This window comes from Ctenocephalides felis, unplaced genomic scaffold (genome assembly GCF_003426905.1).
Source record: "Ctenocephalides felis isolate EL2017-DRISC unplaced genomic scaffold, ASM342690v1 CF-g0.4_SCAFFOLD_03570, whole genome shotgun sequence".
NCBI lineage: Eukaryota > Metazoa > Arthropoda > Insecta > Siphonaptera > Pulicidae > Ctenocephalides > Ctenocephalides felis.
In genome coordinates this window covers 26,051,100-26,076,704 of record NW_020539724.1, presented here as the reverse complement: position 1 = coordinate 26,076,704, position 25,605 = coordinate 26,051,100, and the positions used below count along the sequence as shown (strand labels likewise).

Here is a 25,605-nt window from a genome sequence, read left to right as displayed (position 1 = left end):
TATAAGGAATATATTAAATGTTTTAATTATTGCAAATATTGTAACATTGTCTAACTGAATTGCAAAGTTGAAATTATTTATTTAAAGTACATTAGAGTTTTTTGCAGTCACAATTAAAAATAATAAAATCTGAACTATTTTTGATATACAAAAAAAAATGATTTTTAATTTCCCGTCGGGTAAGTTATTGTAATGGGCCGAAATCGAAAATGAAAATTTTGCATTTCTCGACGTTTTGAAGGTTTCTGAACATTTTGGCATACCTCAGGAAAAAGCGCACGGATCAACCGATTTGAATGGTTAAAAAAACATTCGATTCCTATTGATAGGGAGATGTGCTGATTAGTTTTTGGCAAAGGCAGGTCCAGCCGATTAGGAGATACGAAGCAAAGAGTGCACAAAATAGAAATCGAGTTTTTGAGAGATCGGAGCGTCCGATTTGAATGATCCCAAAAACATTCAATTCGTAATGACGGGGAGAAGGGGTGATTAGTTTTTGGCAAAGGCAGGTACAGCGGTTTCGGAGATAAAGAGCTAAATGTGGCAAAAAATGGCAGTTTTTGAGAGAACTAAGCGTCCGATTTGAATGGTTCCAAAAACTTTCTGCTTGTTTTAACAAAGTAATGATTTTGGAAAAAAAATTTTTTGCTTCAAAATTTTTAATTTTTTTTTCAAAAAAATTTTTTTGGATATCGAAAATAATTCAGATTTTTATTTTAATTGTGTTCTAATATACTTTAAACAAATAATTTCAACTTTCCAATTTAGTTATATATTTCTTATAAATATAAATAGACAATGTTACAATATTTATAATAATCTATTTTATAACATTTAATATTCTCGATCATTTCGTTACGGGAAGTTCCAGCAATTTGCCTTAAGGCACGATGCCATACACCCCACTAGTTTTTTTTATTATCTTTTCTATTTACAACTGTCAGTAAAGGGACATTCAATAAATTTGATGAATTTACAATAGTCGGCCGAAAAGGGACATTGTATACAACAAGGGCATGTTGGAAAAAACAACTCAGTAGTTGTTTTTTTATTCGATGTAAAATTTACAATATTTTATTGATAATTATATATAATTATAGAAAAAAATTGAAACAAAATGTTTTTTTCCAAAAACAATTATTTTGTTAAAACAAGCAGAAAGTTCTTTAAATCATTCAAATCAGACGCTTAGTTTCTCAAAAACTGATATTTTTTTCACAATTTAGCTCTGTATCTTCGAAATGGCTGTACCTGACTTTGCCACAATTTAATCACCACTTCTCCCCATCATTGCGAATTGAATTTTTTTTTAGATCATTCAAATCGGATGCTCCGTTCTCTCAAAAACTAGATTTCTATTTTCTGCACCTGCTGGTCCTGCCTTTGACAAAAACTAATCAGCACATCTCCTTTTCAATAGGAACGAATGCTGTTGAACTATTCAATCAGTTGATCCGTGCGCCCGAAAACGTAGACGAAAAATTGTATCCATACATACATACATACATACATACACACACACACACATCCATTTTTCTGCGGTATGCCAAATGTTCAGAAACCTTCAAAACGTGAAGAAATGTAAAATTTTCAATTTCGATTTTTGGACGATTACAATAACTTACCCTGTGGGAAGTTAATTCTTAAGAATTATAATTAAGTTTATCATTATACTTATTATAACGCACTAAGCCAAAATCCATAATATTTATGTTATTTTTACGCAATTAATTAATTTTTTTTTAATATTGTATTATAAATTATAAGATTAGTAATATATAACTATTATAAAGTGTAATTTATGAAATAAATCAATAATGTACAGAAGAAATAAAAAAATAGTTTAAGATTTAAATCATATAACCCAAATGATTTTTTTTTTTTAAATAATTTATGTATTATATCAATAGTTTAATTGCTTTTTATTGAATTGATTTTTCTATTAACGTGTATAACAATAAAATACCTCCTACATTCCTTGAATATATGTTTTATGAACCAATGAATGAAATTCAGAAAAGTTACTAAATCAAATTCAATAACATTTGTTTCATATTTATAATTGATGCGTTTGCATGTATGCTTTCTTGCAATTAGTGCACAAAGAAATAATTTGATATTTTTTTCAAGTAAAACACATTTTATCGAATCGGCTCCTGAGAAATTGTCTCTTGCAGTTCAAAATAAATGTGTACAAGTGAAAACAATGATCAAAATTTGGAAATGTAAAAAATGAAATATTATTTGCGTGTAATTTTTTTTTATTTAAAATAATTATAGTTTTAAAAATATTTAAAATTGGTGATATGTTATATATATATATTCTAAAAACATAACGAGATTCATATTTATGTTGAACTATTTTATTATCAACGTATAAAATTGGAATTCAGGACGGAATTGAATTTTATTACTAAATATTATAACTATATTATATTACTATCTTAACCATAATTCTTGTGAGATTACACAATAGTAAGAACTATTATATAAAGATTCATTTCAATATACACTTATTACTAAGTATTTTGGACGATTATTAAAACTTATATTGTGCATAATTCAATGAAGCCACATGACTTTTGACTCTTTACTTATTATTTTGGACTAATTGATTTATAGAGATACAAATTTCAGCTGATTTATTAGTAGTTCATCAAAAGTTGGTACAAAAGTGCACCAACAACAGGAACAAAACTGACAGCATGTATATTAGAATTATTCTGAACAAATCGAATAATTAGCATAGTAAAATGCAAAATACATATCTTATATTAATATTTACAATGACATAATATATTGCATCGATCGCCTTGACAGCACTCAGAGCAGCTCCAATCTTCATACCAAAGTGTGTGTGCAGTATGGCATATATTTTTCTCTAGTTTTAATGCATTGTTTTTTAGTAGCACATCGTTTGGAATAGTAATATTGTTTTTGAGCCCCCTATAATATATTAAATAAATTATTAGATATTTATGACAAAGAAAATTATAAAGCAAATGGACAAATTTGGCTTGATAGAAGAACGCATACACAAGTTTAATTATCTCAATATATTTGTGTCGATGAACATTTTTGCTTTCTACCCATTATTAAAAGAAGAAATTATTCAACATTGAACTTATTTGACTTCAAAATTATTAGGCTAAGAAGAGTTATGAATATTTATTTAAGGTTTACATCAATAAATTTATGTAAAATTCAAATTCATTATTTTATAAACATTCTTTGATTTTTTAACTAAAACTTCTATAGACGCGACTAGGGCGTAAATCCGTACAAATGCAACGGAAGTACGTTACGGCTCTCGATGAAATCATTTCTATACGGGTCGATCGTGATTAGACGTCGTGTATGTTAATACAGATCTGTTGTTGTATGCGTTCCGATATCAACAAGGAAATCGGCATAGATAAATAAACATTTTAAAGTTACATCGTAGTAGAAATATTACGATTACCAATTAAACATTTGTTTCGTGAACTAAACGTAAGTTTATTGATCAGAAATTATTTCTATATTATTCCTAGTTTCTATAAATTTTTGAAGTTATTAAAATGGAAAATATTCTTTAGGCAAGAGGCAGCAGTCAATAAATGTATGTTGATTTTAATTACATGAAGTTCTTCAAACACAATTACATGATGAGTGAAGTTGCGAAAACAATATTTGTTTAGGTGTTGTTTAACATAATCCACTGTGTGAATGAATATTATAGAATTTATTAATCAGCAATTACTTCATTTCTCTAATGAAGGTTCATTTCTAAATGCTAATTACAATGACAAACCGATCGTGTCATATTTGAAGTATGACTTTAATTACATTATTGTTTTTAAATATTATACATATCTTTAATGCTATTATAAACACATAATTTACAATTTATCATTATATAAATGTGTATAATGGTTGACACTAATAAATATGTGTATCACGAATGTTACCAAATTACTAAAAAATATTATTCAAAATTGTTATGTGATGTATTTATTTTTACTTAAATGCCATCTTGTACAGTAGCAAATAAGTTTTACTTCAATCACATATGAACCTTACACGCACTCTTTTTTTTCTTAATTCTTTTTGCTACTTTTTAAAAAAACTTTTGGCAATCATAATATTTCTTCATATAATCCATTCATTTATCATTTTTATTTCATTTTACATAATTTACTCTGTTTTATAATTGTATTAATTTTATGAAAAGCAACTAATTTTTATTTTTTCGTAACTATATTATTTGTTTATATTTAATCAAAATCATGTTTTTTAACAGATATCCTGAAAATGAAACATACTTAGATGCAAAACATCAATAAAAAAATCTCTTAATGATTTAAATTAAAAACCTTTATGGTTTTGAATTACAATTGGTTGAAACTCTACATGAAGTGTGTGGGTTTAATGAACTTAGTACAGTAGAAACTCATTTGTCCGTACCTCAGTTATATGGATTCACAATTATCCGGACTACCAACCGCAACCAATTTATAGGACCAATTCGTGATATAGCAGCAATGAAGAAAAAAATTAGCTTACGTCAAATGATAATCACCAAATGTTAACCAAATTAAACTTATTACCTACATATTTTATGCCTACCAAATGCAAATTACCAAATATATACTGTATACCTATACTGTACTGTAAATTTCGTTGATGTCTATGTATTTTTTATTTTTAATAACATTATTTTTCATACATTTGAATATCCGGATCAACAACAATTAGTCCAGTCAATAGAGTTTCTACTATTGACTTTAAGTTATTTATTTTTAGTAGCGTCAACTTCACATAAATATTGTACAATAAGAAAGTGCTGAAGGTGATATATTTATTATCCATTGGTGCATAAAAATATTTTTAATTCAATTGTGGTGTAATATTAATTTTTATTTCATTTGTAGTAATAAAATTTAACATACTTGTGACCAGTAAGGTGTACTGCCCCATTTTATTTCTGTTAAACAAGCTTCTTCACCTTGCTTACAAGTTTTGATCGTAGTCACACATTTTCCAACATTATCTTCTTGTTCTGTGCAAACATAGCATTCCAATGACAAACCTTAATTACAACAAAAATGTAATGATTAAAGATTCTAAATAATAAACTTGCTTTGTTTTCAATGATTGTTGACTCACATAATGGGACACATAATAATAATGATAAAATCTTGATCTGTAAAAGCATTTTGCAATAAGTTACGTTATCATATAATTACATATAAATATATCTATATATATAAATATATAATGTTATAACATATCATCCTAATATTTAGTCAATCCATGTTTACAATTAACAAATTACACCCAAAACCTGACGTACTTAAGTTTGTTGACAACGCCCTTGTTCTTATGTTGGTATTGGGATTTAACCTGTGTCCATAGATAAATAAGCCTGTGTCAGTGTTCAAGATCCATTATCTCAGAACAAAATCCGCGTTCAGCAGGGTTAGTTCGGGGTCCTACGGTAGTCGCAAAGTTAGCGCTAGGGAGCCGATAAACAAGTATTGCCAAATGCAAATGTTTATTATCATAGATAAATAAGCAAATATGTTTCTTCTGTTTGTTTGTGTTTGTACATTTGTTTAATAAATTTTAACTCTCATTTAATAAATTCAAACTGAGATACTGGACATAATCACAACGTAGTACATTGACAGATTAGTCCCTAGACAATATTAGAATATTCTGTGTTCATATTATTATTATTAGTCTAATTATATTTCACTTTAAGGAAAAAGGCCAGCTGTAAAAAATTAAGTATAAGCTTCTACAAGAAAGACAGAATATTTAGAATTCTTCCAGCTGCTTAAAATTGGATTTACGCGGATCTGAATATATTTGGAAGAATATAAATTGCTTAAGAATGTCAAATCTTGCACGGGATGATTATTAGTTAATAAAAGTTAAGAATGGCAGACGATGTAATAAACTAACATTATAATGCATTATTCACTAAATTTCACTGAATATTTATATTAATAAGCTAAAATTGTGTAAAAATTATTCCAGTGGATTAGATGTGATGTATATTTAAACCAGTAGTGTATTTGTTGATTTAAATTTCGATTTGATTGTATACTTATATAATATTTTGTTATTTTATTATTACAAAACATAATATGAGTGTAATACCAAATTTAATTTCAAATACCCGATTACTAAAATTCATTAATTATTATTTCAAATTTAGCGCCATTAATTTGAATGTCAACAGCTGAAAGTAAAAATTGGGTGAGAGAAACGCACAATAGAAACGTCGTTAACGCATCGTTAACGTTTTAACACGAAGCTTCGTCTAGACACGACCCTCCTCCCAGCTTTTTTTGTCAGCACATGATTCCTTCAGCCAGTGTTGCCAACATTAAAACATAAAACCAAAAGTTTAAATATGAATGCAGGTGCACCAACAATGAAGAATCAAAACCCCTACCATGTAAGAAGAACAAATTTTGCTACTGTTAAGTTTACTGTTTTGGCGTATAGATTTGATTAATATTTGGATTTCAATTGATCTTAAAATGTTGAAATGCGGTATAAATGACGAGATTTTATATAATTTTTTAATGTAGTTTTGAGCTATGATTTCAGAAATTTAAAAGCCATTCGATGTATTTAATGGGCATTATAGTTTGTCAGTTTTGTGAGATTATCTGCCGAGCCGTTTCTTTGTAATTTGAAGAAGAGTGTTTAACTTTTCGTCCACATTCAAGCTCATTCTACCAAATCGATTTTAAAAAATCAAAAACTGTTTGCAAATTTCGATTTGATTGTATACTTATATGATATTTTGTTATTTTATTAATTCAAAACATAATATGAGTGTAACACCGAATTTAATTTCAAATACCTGATTACTAAAATTCATTAATTATTATTTCAAATTTAGCGCCATTAATTTGAATGTCAACAGCTGCGTCTTTACGTTTGAGTGTAGGACCCTTTAACTATCCCCTCTGAAAGTAAAAATTGGGTGAGAGAAACGCACTATAGAAACGTCGTTAACGTTTTAACACGATGTTTCGTCTAGACACGACCCTCCTACCAGCTTTTTTGGACAGCACATGACGCCAGTTTTGCCAGTGTTGCCAACATTAAAACATAAAACCAAAAGATTAAATATGAATGCCAGTGCACCAATAATGAAGAATAAAAACCCCTACCATGTAAGAAGAAGAAATTTTGCTACTTTAAGTTTACTATTTTGGCGTATAGATTTGATTAATATTTGGATTTCAATTGATCTTAAAATGTTGAAATGCGGTATAAATGAAGAGATTTTATATAATTTTATAATGTAGTTTTGAGCTACAAATATGCTTTTGATGTTTGATTGATATTTGAATTGGATAAAACATAGTTTAAATTTCACCAGTACTTGTTTCTACCTGAAAAATAGGTTTCTACACTTAGAAATACTTGAACAATCTTTTTAAACAAAAGGAGTAAAAAGCATAATTGAGATAAACTCTTTAATAATACAAAATCTATTTTAGAGTGTGTGAATAATTACCGTAGATCATAGATAAACAAGTATAAATAGATATACTATATATTCTCGATATACGAATAAATTCTATATAAATCCGTTGGTTTAATTCTAAGATAAATTTATATATAATATTGTTACAATGAATCTGAAATTTGAAAGAAAACGTGTTTACATAATTTAAGTTAAGTACAGTTAATAATGAATAGATAAGATTTTCAAACATTTGCAGAAAAATACACGGGTTTTTTCTGTCTCAGTCGAGATTTATTGACCCTGAGACTTCTCTTGTACTGCTGAGGAGCCAATTCATCGACCTTCGAAGGTGTTCTAAATCATATGCTTATTTATCTATGTTCTAGATGTTAAAGCTTTTTTTGAATATGTATTTTCCAGTTTAATTTTTTGTCCAGATACAAACCCAAACAGCTCACATGATCTCGGCTTGAAATTTGTTCGTTATAAATAGCGACAGGTGGGCACGTACCTTTTCTAATTATAAGAGTAAACGTTATGTAAACAGATTTTGAATTATTAATTGCGAATTTTCATAAAGTAAACCATTTTTCAATCATATCATAACAATAGAATTTCACAATACGCAAACGCAAACCCTCATCATAAGTCTTATGCACAGATAATAAAAACGCAATCAAATCTGTTTAATAACAATCAAAACTATATTAACAATATAGTAATACTCCATCGATGTCTGATTTCCTGAATGAATTCAAAAATATGTTTAGCCAGTTAATGGAACAAAACACCATGATTATCAAAATGTTTCAACGTTAATCAACAAAATGAACTAATGGCTAATATTTTAAATTTAGGATTATGGAATGCCAACCCTTGTATCAACATGAAGCCTAAGTAGAATTATTTTTGAAATACAATAATATGGACATCCTTTTGATTAGTGAAACACATTTCACTAAATATTCAAACTTTTATATTATAATTTACAAGGCATACTTTACTAACCATCCCGGTGGCACCCCACATGATGGGACTGCCATTATTGTAAAATCTAAACTTCTCCGTTATGAGTTCAATAAATACGAAACTGAAATTTTGCAAACCACATCAATTTCAATGAAAATAAATTCGTTCAACTTATGTGTTTCTGCAGTATACTGCCCTCCACAATATAACCAGTTTACAGTTTCAAGATTTCTTTTCCACACTAGGTAATTCATCGCCGGCGGAGAATACAAAAGCTCGAGATTAAATAATCCAAAAGAAAAACAGCTATTTGATACTATATACAAACATAATTATAGTGTTCTATCTTGAGGTTCCCCACCTACTGGCCGAGCATTCCTGCTAAAAAACAGATCTATTAGATTTTTTTGTATCATCTGGTATACGCTCCATTCACAATAAAAAAATGCGAGCTGTCTATGATCTGCCATGTGACCACGATTCATTAATAGCCAGCATAAGCATATCGACAAGTCTTTCTAATGCTTCCTCTAGGATCTACAACCATAAAACAAACTGGAACATCTATCTCAAGTTTGTAGACGACAAAGTTGACCTCAAGTTAAAAGCTCCGCTTATATCGAAAACACCATTGATTTATTCAATACCCTCCTCCATGATGCTGCAAATTTTGTTATTGCTATTACGATAACGAACTCCGTCTAACGTCATTTGCTCACAGACAAAAATATTTTTACAATTTGAGTAACAAGTTGAAAGCAAGGCTAAAGGAACTTAATCAAGAGAGATTTAAAAACTATATATCTAGTTTAAATCGTTTTGACAATTATGACGGATGCCCGTCATAAATAAACTTAAACCTGACTTTCAAAATCCTCCAGTTTATTTGGATACCCAGACTTCTGCATGCGCAAGAAGTGTCGAAGACAAAGCAGATATATTTGCTGAATACTTAGCAACAGTTTTTCGGGCAAATTTTTATCAAATTTTAATGTCAACATAAGCCCTGCTTTAAATCATGAAAGCAGTCACGACAGCAAGAAACGTTTTTTGTCATTGAAATTAGTGTATAGTGAAATGAAGAAAGTTAAAACAAAAAAATCGTCTGGAATAGACCAAATATCTCAAAAAATGTTCAAAGAATTACCTATATTTTTTTTTATTATAATCACCTATCGAAAGCGAAATCAATTCAAGGTATCTTTAATAAAAATGATTCCAAAAATCGGCAAGGACCAACACTTATTGTTAGTCACATCTTATAGGCCAATCAGCCTCCTACCTATATTATCAAAAATTCAAGAAAAGCCGTTACTACAGGATTTTCTGAAGGACTCCAATGTCTTCCCTGATCATCAGTTTGGATTTCGTGAAGAGCACAGCAGTGCCACAGGATTGCCAGTCACATTTATAACTCACTTGAATCCAAATACTATTGCACAGTCACCGTATTTTTGGACGTCAAACAGGCATTTGACAAAGTGTATCACGATAGCTTGTCACAAAAATTAGACCTTACCTACCAGCTACCTAACCTACACCCACAATCTCCTAACATCTTATATTTTAAACAGAAAGTTTATAATAAAGGTTAAATCTTCGTCGTCTGACCCATTTTCTATCAAGTCAAGGGTACCGCAAGGAAGTGTGTTGGGTCCATTCCTATAAACCCTGTTTACTTGTAATTTTCCGACTACAACGTCTATTACCACAATTGCCACTTTTGCAGACGACATATCAATTTTATCTACTGATGACAGTCAGAGTACTGCTTGTCTGAAAGTACAGTATCTTATTATGATTGAGAATCGGACCAAACTGTGGAACATAGGCATCAACGAGTCAAAAGTCTAGCCATATGACTTTATCTCTCAACAAACAATCGTGTCATGCCGTGTTCTAAAACGGCTATCGAATTCCAACAGTCAGCACAGTTAAATATCTTGGAATCCATTTTGACAAAAAACTCACTTGGCGATATCACATTTGCAATAAAGTGAAGCCAATGAAAACGCGAGAGATTTGATCTAATTAGGATATCACTCAAAGAAGTGTTTTTCACGGACCTAAGGCAATTAGTACATCACTTGTTGAAGTAATCACTATTATATAATTTCTTTTTCCTGTCAACGTGCGTGTAAGTATGTTCGTGTGCATGTATGTATTCATGTTTGTGTACATGTTAATTTCATCACAATAGCTCATAAGATACTTTGTATTCTGATTGCTGTTAATAAAGAAATAAAAAAATGTCAATTATTAGATATTTCGAGAAATTCATGCAACTTGCCTTAAGGCTAAGTGTCACTTCCAACTAGTTATAAATACTATTACTTTCAAATTTTCATATTTTACAGACAACATATAAGATTTTTTTTGAGGATTTAAGCATGTATTTCATCAAATATATTGAACTAAATTATATTATTAACTTCCCGTAGGGCAAGTTATAGTAATCGCAAAAAAATCGAAAATGAAATTTTTTATAGATCTTTACGTTTCAAAACCTTCTGAACATTTTGGCATACCTTACGATGCCCTAATACGGGAAATTCCAGCAATTTACCTTAAGACATAATTCCACTTACAGCTAGTTACATAAGTTATATAAAATATTATATAATTCAAATATATGAGTTTATTACCCATAGGTATTACACAAAATATGACAGGTTTTACATTGCACGACTTAATCAATGAAAAAGAAATTTATAAGTGATTAAAAGTATTCCGAGTTGATTTATTACACATAAGTAATTGAAAACGAACGAACACGTTAACTCGGAGTATATACTAAAAGCAAAATTTCAAAAATCAATAATTCGCAAAAAAATCGAAAATGAAATTTTTTGCATTTCTCGACGTTGCAAAGGTTTCTGAATATTTTGGCATACCTTAGAAAAAATGAATGTATGTGTGTGTGTGCGGATACAAATTTTCGTCGACGATTTCGGGAACACCGATCAACCGATTTAAATAATTTGAAAAACATTCGATTCGTACTGATAAGAAGACGTGCTGATTAGTTTTTGGTGAAGGCAGGTCTAGCCGTTCCGAAGATACGGGGCAAAAAGTGCCAAAAACGGCACGGTTTTTAAGAGAACGGAGCGTCCGATTTTAAAACTTCAAAAAACAATTTACTTGTATTGACAAGATGAAGAATTGATCAAATTTTCATGAAGGCAGGTTTAGCGGTTTGATGAACATTGTATTTAATGTTCAAATGCTTTTTTTCGGCTCTTTTTTCAGAAGCGAAATTCGTGCAGCTACTATGATTATTATAAAATTACTATCCATTTAATATTAATTATGAATAAGCTTGACAAGAGCCTGAAATAATATCTATTATTATCGATTACGGCTTGCTTATGAATAAATAAAATTAATAAATAAAATACAATGTTTTGTGAATGATCAAATCAGTAGATCCGTGTACAGCCCATCTTTATATCAATAGGAATCAAATGTTTTTTGAATCATCAAATCAGTTGATCCGTGCTCCCAAAATTGTTAAGGAAAAATTTTATCCAAACGCACATACATACTATATACATCCATTTTTTTTAGGTATGCCAAATTCTTCAGAAACCGTTAAACGTAAGATATGCAAAAAAAATATTTTAGATTTAAGGACGAGTTCTATAACTTGCCCTATGGGAAGTTGTAATTACCCTACAAAAATTTAAAAAAATGCCATTTGGCGGTCAATATGATCATTGAACATTTGCACAAATTATCTGATATTTTATAGAGATTTTAATACTGAGTTTTTAATTCTTTTGGGTTTTGTATTCCAATTTTTAGTGTGTAAAATTTATGAAAAAATTATTGAATAATTGAAAATTTTCAAAAAAAATTCAATATTTAAAAAATCGCAGATGAATTTTTTCATACTTTACCTTTCAAAAAACATTTTGGCATACCTTAGAAACAATTAATATGTATGTGTGTAGTATGTATGTATGGTTGAATACAATTTTTCGTCCATGATTTAGACAGCACAGAGTATAAGCGATTTGAATGATTCAAAAAACATTCGATTTTTATTGATGGAGAATTGTTATGATTAACTTTTGGGAAAAATTCTATATATATATATATATTTATATATATATATATATATATATATATATATGTGTGTGTGTGTGCAGGGCCGGTCCTGGTGTCCGGTCCTATGCATTTTATTCTATTGAACAAATCGTGCCAAAAGAGCTAAACAAACTAGCTTTTCATTCTCAATCATAACATTGGTGTTTCATGTTGGATTTTTTAAAATTTAATTTAATTCAATTTGTCATTTCTTGCAATATCCAAAATTTCATTTTAAATTTCTCCTTATTGATATCGTAAGGGTAATTAAACTGTTGTTTTAAAGTTAAAAAGTTAAATTTTTAACGTGTTTAAGAAGTATTGTCCAAAAATCAGTATTTGCATTTTTACTGAACTGAAATTACACATGTTTTGAACTATATTGAAAACAAATCAATTATTATTAATGCCCTTATTAATAGGAATCGAATGTTTTTTAAATAATGGAAATCGGTTGAACCGTGTTCCCGAAATCGTCGACAAAAATTTGTATCCGCACACACACACATACATCCATTTTTTTCTAAGGTATGCCAATATGTTCAGAAACCTCTGAAACGTAAAGAAATGTAAAAATTTTCATTTTCGATTTTTTTGCGATTACTATAACTTGCCCTACGGGAAGTTAATAATTTCTAATCAATAAACTTACGTTCAGTACAAATGTTTAACTTGTTTTATTATTTTCAAGGAACAGGGTAAAATATTCTTCTGATTCGTCATTTTACATTAAATCAACATTTGTACTACAATGTAACTTTCCTCGTTGATATCGATACGCATACCATAGATAAGTAAGCATAAAATGACGCATACAACGTTGACGCCGGTACGCATAATCTCAATCGAGCCGTATAGAAATATCATCGAGAGCGAATGACGAATCATTGGCACTCGACTCTTATCTGTCGTATCTCACTTTCGTAGCATTTGTACGGATTTACACCCTAGTCGCGCCTAAAGAAGTTTTACTTCAATAAATATTATATTATAAATTTAATTTCCGAAACTCGTTTAACCCCCTAAGGCGTGCGCCCGCATTTTTTGCATGCATCGCATGTAAGGCAGGACTGACCTTGTATGTGTGTTCGTGTGTATATCTTGAGCTTTGCGCTTGCGAATGATGTTGAAGTAGAACGTTGCATTTCACAACAGATATTGGTATGCGACTGATGCCTCAGATTTAGGTCATTATTTTACAGTCAATTATTCTACGGAGGCTAAACAAACAAAAAAAGCTTTTAAATGTTTAATCTACATCTATTTTTAATAAAATTGAGACGTTTCTGAAGTGTATGCAAATAATTTCTTCTGTAACTCCCGAATTTATCCACATGTGAATTAAACAGTCATCAGAATCTTTTTTATCTGGACCTTTGTAAGCTCCACCACACTTTTCTGAATGTAAATCTGAAAAACACTTTAGTTTCATTTTTTGTTAATAAATCTTAGTTTTTACCTATCCCTTTCATTTTGCTTTTCTTTTTCCATATGATAATAATGTTATGCCCAATTAACCCTTTTAAGCAGTTTTATAATGTTAAAGATCGGTTTAGAACTGTTGAAAAATAATAAAATTAGTACAATAAAATTAGAAAAACTAGTGTGGTGCATGGCATCGTGCCTTCAGGCAAATTGCTGGAACTTCCCGTACCGTAATCAAAAATCTTAGTACGGAACCCAGAAAAAGTTACACAAAATGTGTACATATTATGAAAATCTCTATAAAATATCTGACAATTTGATGCGCATGAGTCCAATAAACATTTTTACTGTTGAATGACATTTTTTTAACTTATTTTGATTGATAGACCATAACCGCTGGACCTGCCTTATAAAAAATTTAATCAGTTTTTCATACATGTAAAATGTTTTTTGAATTATTTATTATTATCTTTGAAACGGCTAGACCTGCCTATGCCAAAAACTAATCAGCACGTCTCCTTATTAATAAGAATCGAAATGTTGTTGAACCATTAAAATTGGTTGATCCGCGCGCTCGAAAACGTGGACGAAAAAATGCGGACATACAAAACACACACACACAAATCAATTTTTTCAAAATGTTCAGAAACCTTCAAAACGTGGAGAAATGCAAAAATTTTCATGTTCGATTTTCGGCCCATTACTATAACTACCCTACGGGAAGTTAAAAATTGCTTAATCTTACTGGGGAAAAAATCATACATGTTTTTACAAATAACGTAGGCACATAAATTCATATAAAATTTATTATAGAATGCAATATCAATCGATAGATTTGTTATTATGTATTATAATAGAAATATTTAATAGTAAACTATAATGGAAAAATTAGATTTGTCAAGAAACAAATTTCAAAAGTATATTACATTATTGTATACGGGTGTATATATTTGTTTTATTGCAAAATTTCTTTTTTATTGAAAACGTGCAACAAATTATAAATAATATTATTTCCACACATAATTTAAATTCATATTCAACATTTACTCAAATTACGAAATTTCTTGAACCGCGACCTTCCTCTTCTCTTCGCGCTCCAAAAGCAGTGTCATGTTGTTTATCAATTTTCATTTTGCTATCAACCATTTAACTCTTCACAGCATTTTTAAATAGATAGAAATAATACAAAATAAAATTAAATTAAAAACAAAAATGAATTAATACCGATTGCAAGTAAATCGAAGTGAAGTGTAAAAAATGAAGAGCCGTAAAATTGTTATAACAATTGCCCATAATTGTGCCATTTTTAAGTGAAGTATACCAATTATATTTCTTTTTGAGTGGCATATAAAAATTATATAGACATGATCATCAAAAACTGTATGTCGATCAAAAGTTGAAATATTATATAAATACAACCAATCATATAATTATATCTATTAATTTATAATTATATATATATCGTATTTCATTCTTTAAGATATTATGTTTGAATTTATTATTTTTTTGTTCAATTTTTTTCCGAAGAACAATTCTTATTTATTTATTTTTTACCAACATGCTTGTTTGCAAAATCATAATTTCTTTACATGTTTTTGTTTGTGTTTAGTGTATTGATTACTTGTGTGTTTTGTTTCCACTGAAGAAGAGTCATATTGGAAATCGATACGTATCGATCTATTAAATTTATTTTAAGCAACATATTTCTGTTAAAAAGTTTTTTGTTTTCTCTCCATATCTATTATCACCAAAAAACTTATTACATTACATTTTTTTAATTGTCCAGAAATATTTTATTTTTGACACTTACACACAGTGCTGGATTTACAGTAGGGGCAGTCGGGGCTACTGCCCAGGGCGGCAGATTTTCGGGGGCGGCAAAATATGGATAGTGAGAAAAAATTGCTATACAATGTAATTAATTAATTTTTTTTAATAACACTTTTTATTTCAAGAAATGTAATTAACTTCTGTTAATAAAACATAATACGATTGCAATGCAAAATTTGGGTTCAAATAGCCGATTATTAAAATTTATTATTTTCCTTTGCTTCCCTCTCCGAACGTAAATTATCAAATTGGTTAATAAGTTATTATCAAATTTGACAATGTGGCTAATTTAAAGTGTCGTAAACGAGCTGAAAGTTTAAGAAAAATATGTTCTTCAGATTTCGAGCTCTCTTAAGACGACAAATTTGTGCACTTCCAAGCGCCGAAACAAAATTAAACTAGTGACGCATGGTATTGTTCCATTAATTACTGAAAATTACTGGAACTTCTCTTACTGAAAATCACATTTTATAAAGTGCTTTAACTTTTTTTTATATCTATATTGAAATTTTATGAAAATTATGAACTTTTTTCAAAGCAATCGCGCTGCCAAAAATTTCAAAATATAAAAAAAACTAACATTTTCTAAAATTGATTTTTTTTAAGTTTTCAAAAACACTTAATTTTTTTTTAATTTTAATTTTTGGTACGGGATAAATATATAGAAACAATTTAAGTAAAATTTCAGGGATGGGGTGGCATTTTTGTCAGTGCTCCAGGGCGCCAAATTTTTAAATCCGGCCCTGCTTACACATTAATTATTATTTCACACTTTTACCTAAAAAGTATTATTTTTACTTTTGCGCATTATTCTCTCTTTTAGCTCTATAGTTGATCAGAGCTTTGCATTTAGAGTAGTTAGCAGGATGATTGCTCCGGCAGTTTACGCACTTAGACTCCTCTTCTACTTGTTTATCTATGGGCTCTTCCGTGGACAACAGTTTTGTGCATTTTCCCGGTGGGTGCTCATTCGTGCATTTTACGCACCTGTAGCGCATGTCCCACGTGTATGAAGTGTGGCCAAAGACCAAAGTTAGGCACTTATGGTCTTGTTGTATGGCCTATATTTTTTCCAATTAAAAATGTGTCCCTGTATATCATTGACTTCTTTTAATTTTCCAATTTTTTGTTTTTTTTTCGAGAAGCACAATGTATATGGGTTATTTTTGTTGACTGCCGTCGAACGCTTGTTTCTTGATTTGCACCACCTGCTGTACTTTAATGCCTTTTATTTTCAACTAATCAAATACCTCTGTATTTGTGATGCTAGAATTCAAGCCAGTTAATGTCATTTTATTGGGAATGTCTTGCTGTCTTGAATACGTGTAAAATTGAAAATCGCATTTCCGCAATATTTTCTTTATTGTTTCATGTTCATCTAGAATATTGGCGAATATTTTAAAAAGTTGCGGTTTGAGGTATTGCGTTCCAAAATTAATTTTTCTAGTATTTGCTGTGCTGGCCTTTGACATTTGTGGGTGGAATTCTTGGCTCTGTTACGGTGGTTTTTTTGGCTGCTAAATTCTCTATTTTGGATGTAAATGGCTTTTGGACGTCGACTACATTCAGTTTCAATTTCAAATTTTTGTTTTTATTTTTATTATTATTTTGCCGTGACTGCTTCTTTCTTTTAACTGCCCGGTACACCAAACTCACAGTCTGTATCCATCTCGCTGCGATCCGATAATGCCTGGTTTTTATTTTTTAACTTCCCGTACATTTCTCCCGTACATTTCTCGACGTTTTGAAGGTTTCTGAACATTTTGGCATACCTCAGAAAAAATGGATGTGTGTGTATGTATGTATACTATTTTTCGGTCACGTTTTCGGGCGCACGGTTCAACCGATTTGAATGGTTCAAAAAACATTCGATTCCTATTGATAGGGAAATGTGCTGATTAGTTTTTGGCAAAGGCAGGTCCAGCAGTTACGGAGATAAAGAGCAAAAAATAGAAATCGCGTTTTTGAAAGAACGGAGCATCCGATTGATTGAATGATCTAAAAAACATTCAATTAGTAATGATTGGGAGAAGTGTTTATAAGTTTTTGGCAATGACAGGCCCAGTCATTTCGAAGATACGGAGCTAAATGTGCAAAAAATGGCAGTTGTTGAGAGAACTAAGCGTCCGATTTAAATGATTCAAAGAACTTGTTGCTTGTCTTAACAAAATAATTGATTTTGGAAAAAAAATTTGGTTTCAACTTTTTTTCAATTTTTTTTTTCAAAAAATTTTTTTTTGTATATCGAAAATAAATCAGATTTTATTTTTAATTCTAACTATAGTTCTAATATACTTTAAACAAATAATTTCAACTTTGCAATTCAGTGTTTATAATTAAATATTGCATACAATATTTATAATAATCTATTTGAAAACATTCAGTATTCCTCGAACATTTCGTTAAGGTACGGGCAGTTCGAGCAATTTGCCTTAAGGGACGATGCCATACACCCCACTAGTTAGTATTGCACTCATTAATGCTTCCTATGCAACTTGCCTTAGGGCCACTTTCAACTGGTTGAGACCTGATATGAAGCTCTTGGGAAAGCAATATATATTCAGTTCAATGCCGAGTCGATTGTTTATTGTTTATGCAATAGAACGACCTAAATAGACATCTGTTTAAGCGGTTATGGAATTTTTTAATTTTTTTATATTACACATTAATTGAAAATTAAATTAAAGATTCAATTACAATAGGGTAGGCTGAGCACGGCTGTGTCACTTTTATTAAATGGCAGTTTGGACACTCGTGTGTGTAAAAATACCGAAAACCTGTCTTTTTTAGTCATAAAATCTAATCATACAAGAAAGGCGCGAGTGTCACAGCTGTCCACACCCCTAATACAGTTTAATATTAAGTAGACGAAGAAATTGTTTTGCCAGAATTGAAAGTTTACTTATTTACCACCAATACGTTTGGCCTAGCAAAAAACATACATTTCTAAATCCAATCTATATATTCATCTTGCTTTATTAGCGACTTATTAATTGCGAATATTCGAAGAATTGCTAATTGTTTCACTTGCTTTATTAATCACGTGCATTGTATGGTGTCAAAGTTAATTGTACGCTTCCATAAAATAGCCTATACAATTAATTTATTGAAAAATTATGCTAAACCTGATCGCTCTTCTGCTGTACTCGTATGTTAATAAATATCTCCTTATATTTATATTATGTTCTTTTTTCGATAGGCGCATCAAAAATTGAAACAAAATAATTATTGATTTAAATATAATTATGTTTCAGGTATGTTCAATAAATTCATCAGGACATTTCACAAAACTGTTCGAAATATTGTTGATATGAATAATAATTCAATAGTTTCGAGTCGTCGAACAATTTTATTCAAAAATTCCATCCAATATTAGTAGATAACGCAGTTCTTATCCCTAAATTTATAAAATAAAGTTACTTAAAATGTTCTTAGTTGCAATATTTTTGTTTGTGTTGCAATACAACAATTTGGTGGAAGCCCAATGGGCTGCGTTTCAAAATTTATTTGATAATCCTGAAGAACGTATAAGGGATACAAAAGAATTTGACCAAGAATATGATTTTATAATAATTGGTGGCGGTTCCGGAGGTTCTGTTATGGCCAACCGCTTATCCGAAGTTAGCCAATGGAAGGTTAGAATAAGAATATAAATAATATGCTACTAAAGTATTTACAATAAGAATTTTTGTAAGGTTTTATTATTGGAAGCTGGTGGCGACGAAACTTTTTTGACCGATGTGCCACTTTTGGCAGCCTTGAGTCAAGTGGGGAGTTTGAATTGGGGATATAAAGCGGAGAAGATGGATGGAGCTTGTTTAGGACTGGAAGGTATCAAAATAAAATACAAAATTTATATTTTCTTGTATCTTTTGTCCAAAATTAGATTTTAACTACCGCTTTATAACATCATTATATTATTATAGGTGGTGTTTGTAATCAACCACGTGGAAAAGTTTTAGGAGGATCCAGTGTAATAAATTTTATGATTTACCAGCGTGGACATCCTAAAGATTACAACGACTGGTCTAGGTCCGATAATCCGGGTTGGAATTTTACCGAGGTGTTGCCGTATTTCATGAAATCTGAAGACAATCAGGTAAATCCTATCTGGATTGACCAAAAGTATCACAGAAAACAAGGGCCTTTGACTGTGACCAATGTTCCACACGATCGTAGACTTGTGGATTGTTTTTTGAAAGCTGGTAAGTTGGCGGTATCAGTTTTGTATTAACTAAAGTCTAATAAACTATTTCGTTTAAAGGTCGTGAGTTAGGTTATAAAAATTTGGATTACAATACCAATCATGTCATAGGATTTGCACCAGCGCAAGCAAATCTGCGTTCTGGTAGACGCTGCAGTGCAGCCAAAGCTTTTTTACGTTCAATAAAACACCGTAAGAATTTAAACATAGCTCTAAAAGCTAGAGTTACCGGAATAATTATAGAGGGACGCCAAGCACGAGGCGTCGAGTTCTATAAAGATGGGCAAAAACATAAAGTCTTAGCAACCAAAGAAGTAGTATTGGCCGCTGGTTCTATAAACTCGCCGCACTTACTTATGTTGGCTGGAATTGGACCTAAGGAGCATTTGGAAGAACATGGAATTCAAGTAATACAAAATTTGAGGGTTGGTTACAATATGCAGGATCACATGTCTTTTCCTGGTTAATAAGCAAGTCACTATCATCGACAAACATTACTGCCGTACTTATTTTTTAAAACTTTATTCAGGTTTGGCTTTTCGCGTCAATGATACTATCAGCATTGTAGAACGTCGCCTTCAATTCAATCTACCAGCCATGTTTGACTATTTAATACGCGGCAGAGGTCCTTTTACAGTTCCAGGAGGTGCATTAGGCCTTGCTTTTCACAAAACGAAATTCGCAGAAAACTTAATTGATGATAGGCCTGACATGGAACTTGTGTTGGGTGGTGGAGCAATGAGTGGTGATTTTTCAGGAACTCTGAGAAATCTTCTTGGTATTACTGATGCATTTTATAGGAAACTTTACAAAGGTACCATATAAAATATTCATTATTATTATTCACATATTATTTTATTTATTATATTTTAGGTATGATGGACCAAGATGCATTCAGCATCGTGCCTGTACTGCTGTTGCCAAGAAGTAAAGGTCGTGTTTTGCTAAAAAGTCGTAACCCGTTTCACTGGCCTATTATACAGCCAAATTATTTCAACGACACGCGGGATTTAAATGCATTGAGAGAAGGAATTAAAATGGTGAGGTTTTATTATTATAATAACTAGCAATGATGTACGAGTACGATCGTATACTCCTTGAAGTGCAACGATATTTTGCGATCTGTTTAAAACATCTGATAGTACTTACTCATACAAGACTTCTTGACAAATTATGAAAATATTTTTTGTGGACGATTTTGCACATTTAGCTCCGTATCTCCAAATTGGCCAGATCTGTTTTAAATATCAATTCTTCATTCAATCAATTCAATAAACATTGATGGGAACTCGTGTTATATAGTTTTTGGCGAAAAAGATGGGCTAAAAGTTCCAGAAACGCTAATTCAATTTTTGAGAGTACGGAGCGCCCAATTTGTATGATTCAATAAATATTTGACTTGTATTGATAAAATGAAAAAGTGATTGAAATTTTGGGAAGGCAGGCCCAGCGGTTTGGAAAATACAGGAAAAAATTGTAAAAAATGCCATCTATAGATTATAGTTGTAAAAATGCTCAATGAATTATCAGATAGTTTATAAATATTTTAAAAATGTATACTAATTCTGTTACTTTTTTCGTTCATTTATACGGTTCAAACAAATTTCTAAATATTCAGATTTTTTTTACAAAATTTTTAATTTACAATTGAATTAAAAAGTGTATATATTTCATATGATATTCATATATTATTCTTATCGTAAAAAATATATCCTCAGATGGATTCATTCGGCATCTCTTATTAATATACACATTCTTAAGTGTTTAATGCGTAAATAAGATTGTCGCTATATAATATATGGGCGATAAAATATATAGTATTTATAATTGTCTATTTGAAAATATTTAAAGCAATCGTTATTAATTAATTCTGAATCGAATTTTCAAAATCGATTCAGAATTGCGAGCTAAAACGTGAATGAAATTTGTTTCATTTTTCTTCTATTTATAAAGAAACGCGGCTTGGCCGGTCGTCGCACAAAACAATAAGGACAAACAATAGTCCTCATCGTGATACATCGAATGGCTTTTAAATTTTTGAAATCGGTCCAGCCGATTTTGAGAAAACGTCGATTTACGGCAAAAAATATGTTTACACACACACATATTTTTTTTAAAATTTGCTTTCATTCGATTCAGAATGGCTTGAAACGTCGAGAAAACATAAAATTAGCGAAACGGATTTTCGATGAGAACATAAATTTCTCCTTCGGGAAGTTAAAAAAGTTAGTTATAAATACAAATATTACGATTTGAACTTATGCCGCTTTCAGTCTACATAAAATGTAATTCACTTTTACAAACACTATGATTATGTACATGGTGTTCTATTTTCTCATTAATTATATTCTATTTGCTAATCAAAACAAGAATAAAGAAGGGTCATTTATTCTAACGGTCTTTCATTTGAACACGAGAGCATAGATTTGGAGAGAGAAAATTTGATGAAACAATCCAGTAATATTTCTTTAACTTCCCGTAGGGTAAGTAATAATTCAAAGAACATTCGACTCGCATCGATAAGGAGACGTGCTGATTAGTTTTTGGCGAAAGCAGGGTTAGCCGTTTTGAAAATACGGAGCAAAAAGTGCAAAAATGGCAGGTTCTGAGAGAACAAATCGGCCGATGTGGCGATGTACTGATTAGTTTTTGGTCTAGCAGATTCGAAGATACGAAGCAAAAAATGCAAAAATTCCGATTAGATCCTACACATCCTCTCATAGCGTTGGCATGTCGGTATGGCTCAGTTGGCTGGCGTGTCACTGCAATTTTTGTTCGCGTTAGTAAATAGGAGGGTCAAAACTGATCGGGTTCAAATCCCACATCTGTAAAATCTTTTTAAAAAAAAATTTAACACTTTTTATGTTTCTATAGTTGATACTACATGAACTATTCTGAATTGTTAACTCAGTGCACATATTTCATATACAAAAAATTGATGCATTTGAAATAAAATATGTTCATTCTAACTTAGATTTTGTTTATATATATATGTTATAGACCAAGAGCCCGTGGGCGGATGACAGTATGTATTTTACGACACCTGAGATTTTGTGCATCGATTCCTCTATACCTATCCTACATGAAATGGGGACTGACTAAGCCCAAAGTGGCGGACACAGCTACTGCGCAGCTGGTAAAGGTACCTTTTTTTCGCCCATATCCGAACCATTTTACGACGGTTGCCGTTTCGAAAATTTGAAAATATAATATTATTACTATCGTAAAATACCAATGGCAGACGATTATCGCGCGGTTAACATGGTGGCAGACGATTTTGAAAATGCAGAAAAAAATTTTTTTTGAATGTATTTTACGATGTCTGCCATTTACGTATTTTATTCCTTATAGTATCAAAACCTTATATTTATCACGGCAGACGTGTACCTGGTGGACCAACATCAGCAGAGTTAAAAAACTCAGCTACCATCTGACCTGATAGTATGCATAAATCTCCATGTTTTATACCGATATAAGCAATTCTTTCATAATGATAATAGAAATTAATATTTGTTAGTTTATATGTGACATTTAATAATGTTGATGAGCGAAAAAAAGATTTTTTACGCTAAATTCGTAAAGATTAAAGTATACAAACGATAACAACAATTATTGTAATATTTATTCTATTTTTTTATTTATTTTAGTCTAATTTCAAAATATTGTATAAAAATAAAGTTATACAATATTATATATATATATATATATATATATATATATATATATATATATATATATATATATATACTTTCTTTATTTATTATAATCTCGGAGCCATATCTCGCTTTTGATGATTTCTCATCTACCGCTGAATCAGATTCTATAAAATAATAAATCAGATGTAAAATAAAAATTAATTGAAAATCCAACTGAAGATGTTTGATAAAGACGAGATTCTCCGACCATACTTTAATGCGCCCAACAATGTTGGTTGCTTGTTATAGATATTATTCCTAATATAGTTATAGTGGGCTCTTAAAAATTGTTGATAAAACACGAGATTGAACTTGCACCAAAATTTAGAATTTTTCTGCTGAATTGTTCATTGACTTGTAAACTTTATAGTTATTAATGAATAGTTTGTACCGTCCAAGAACCACGTCATTAGGTCTTTTTGCATTATATATTTGGCAAATATCTTAGGTGGTTTCCTGTTAAATTTTCTTTTTTGCTAAACCGAGTGTAGCAAACCCTTGTTGAAGATCGATATTTTTTATTTAAATTTTGTTAATTTATTTGAATTTCTGAGACTGTCAATTATACAATGATAATCACAAATGTCCAATCGTGTGTTGTTGAAGATTTTTGTTGTACTTCACATGAGGAACCTGACACAAACATTATCAATCACGCGCGTAACATCGCTGAGCATATCGTTGCAATATTCCTATTAGAGCCTTCGATACTGCAAAATATCAGTATAATATTGGTAATATGAATTGGTAATATGACATAACTAAGAAATATAGTAATTCAAATATTTGGATGCTAAATGGGGCTGAAAATAACCAGAGATATATTAACATCACGAAGTGAACTGGTTAGTTGTTTGCCAGAATTTCAATTTGTTGTCATGCTTTTACTGGTTATGATTTCAATCCAGCCTTCTTTAACAAAAAAAAGACCTTACAATTCTCTGAAAAAAATCGATCTTCAACAAATGTTTGCTACACTTAACAAAGAACCCACATACAATATCTTTTTAATACTATTCAGCTTAATTTTTTAAGTATGGTCGGAGAATCTCGTCTTTATCAAACATCTTCAGTTGGATTTTCAATTAATTTTTATTTTACATCTGATTTATTATTTTATAGAATCTGATTCAGCGGATGATGAGAAATCATCAAAAGCGAGATATGGCTCCGAGATTATAATAAATAAAGAAAGTATATATATATATATATATATATACATATATATATATATATTGTATAACTTTATTTTTATACAATATTTCGAAATTAGACTAAAATAAATAAAAAAATAGAATAAATATTACAATAATTGTTGTTATCGTTTACGAATTCAGCGTAAAAAATCTTTTTTTCGCTCATCAACATTATTAAATGTCACATATAAACTAACAAATATTAATTTCTATTATCATTATGAAAGAATTGCTTATATCGGTATAAAACATGGAGATTTATGCATACTATCAGGCCAGATGGTAGCTGAGTTTTTTAACTCTGCTGATGTTGGTCCACCAGGTACACGTCTGCCGTGATAAATATAAGGTTTTGATACTATAAGGAATAAAAAATACGTAAATGGCAGACATCGAAAAAAAAAAAAAAAAAAAATTTTTTTTCTGCATTTTCAAAATCGTCTGCCACCATGTTTAACCGCGCGATAATCGTTTGCCATTGGTATTTTACGATAGTAATAATATTATATTTTCAAATTTTCGAAAACGGCAACCGTCGTAAAATGGTTCGGATATGGGCGAAAGAAAAGGTACCTTACCAGCTGCGCAGTAGCTGTGTCCGCCACTTTGGCTTAGTCAGTCCCCATTTTCATGTAGGATAGGTATAGAGGAATCGATGCACAAAATCTCAGGTGTCGTAAAATACATACTGTCATCCGCCCACGGGCTCTTGGACTATTA

General features: G+C 30.4%; 1 pseudogene; it reads right to left on the bottom strand.

The window, feature by feature from the left end:
* Nucleotides 1-2,645: 2,645 nt before the first annotated feature.
* LOC113383675 lies at nucleotides 2,646-5,209 on the bottom strand (annotated as a pseudogene).
* Nucleotides 5,210-25,605: the final 20,396 nt, after the last annotated feature.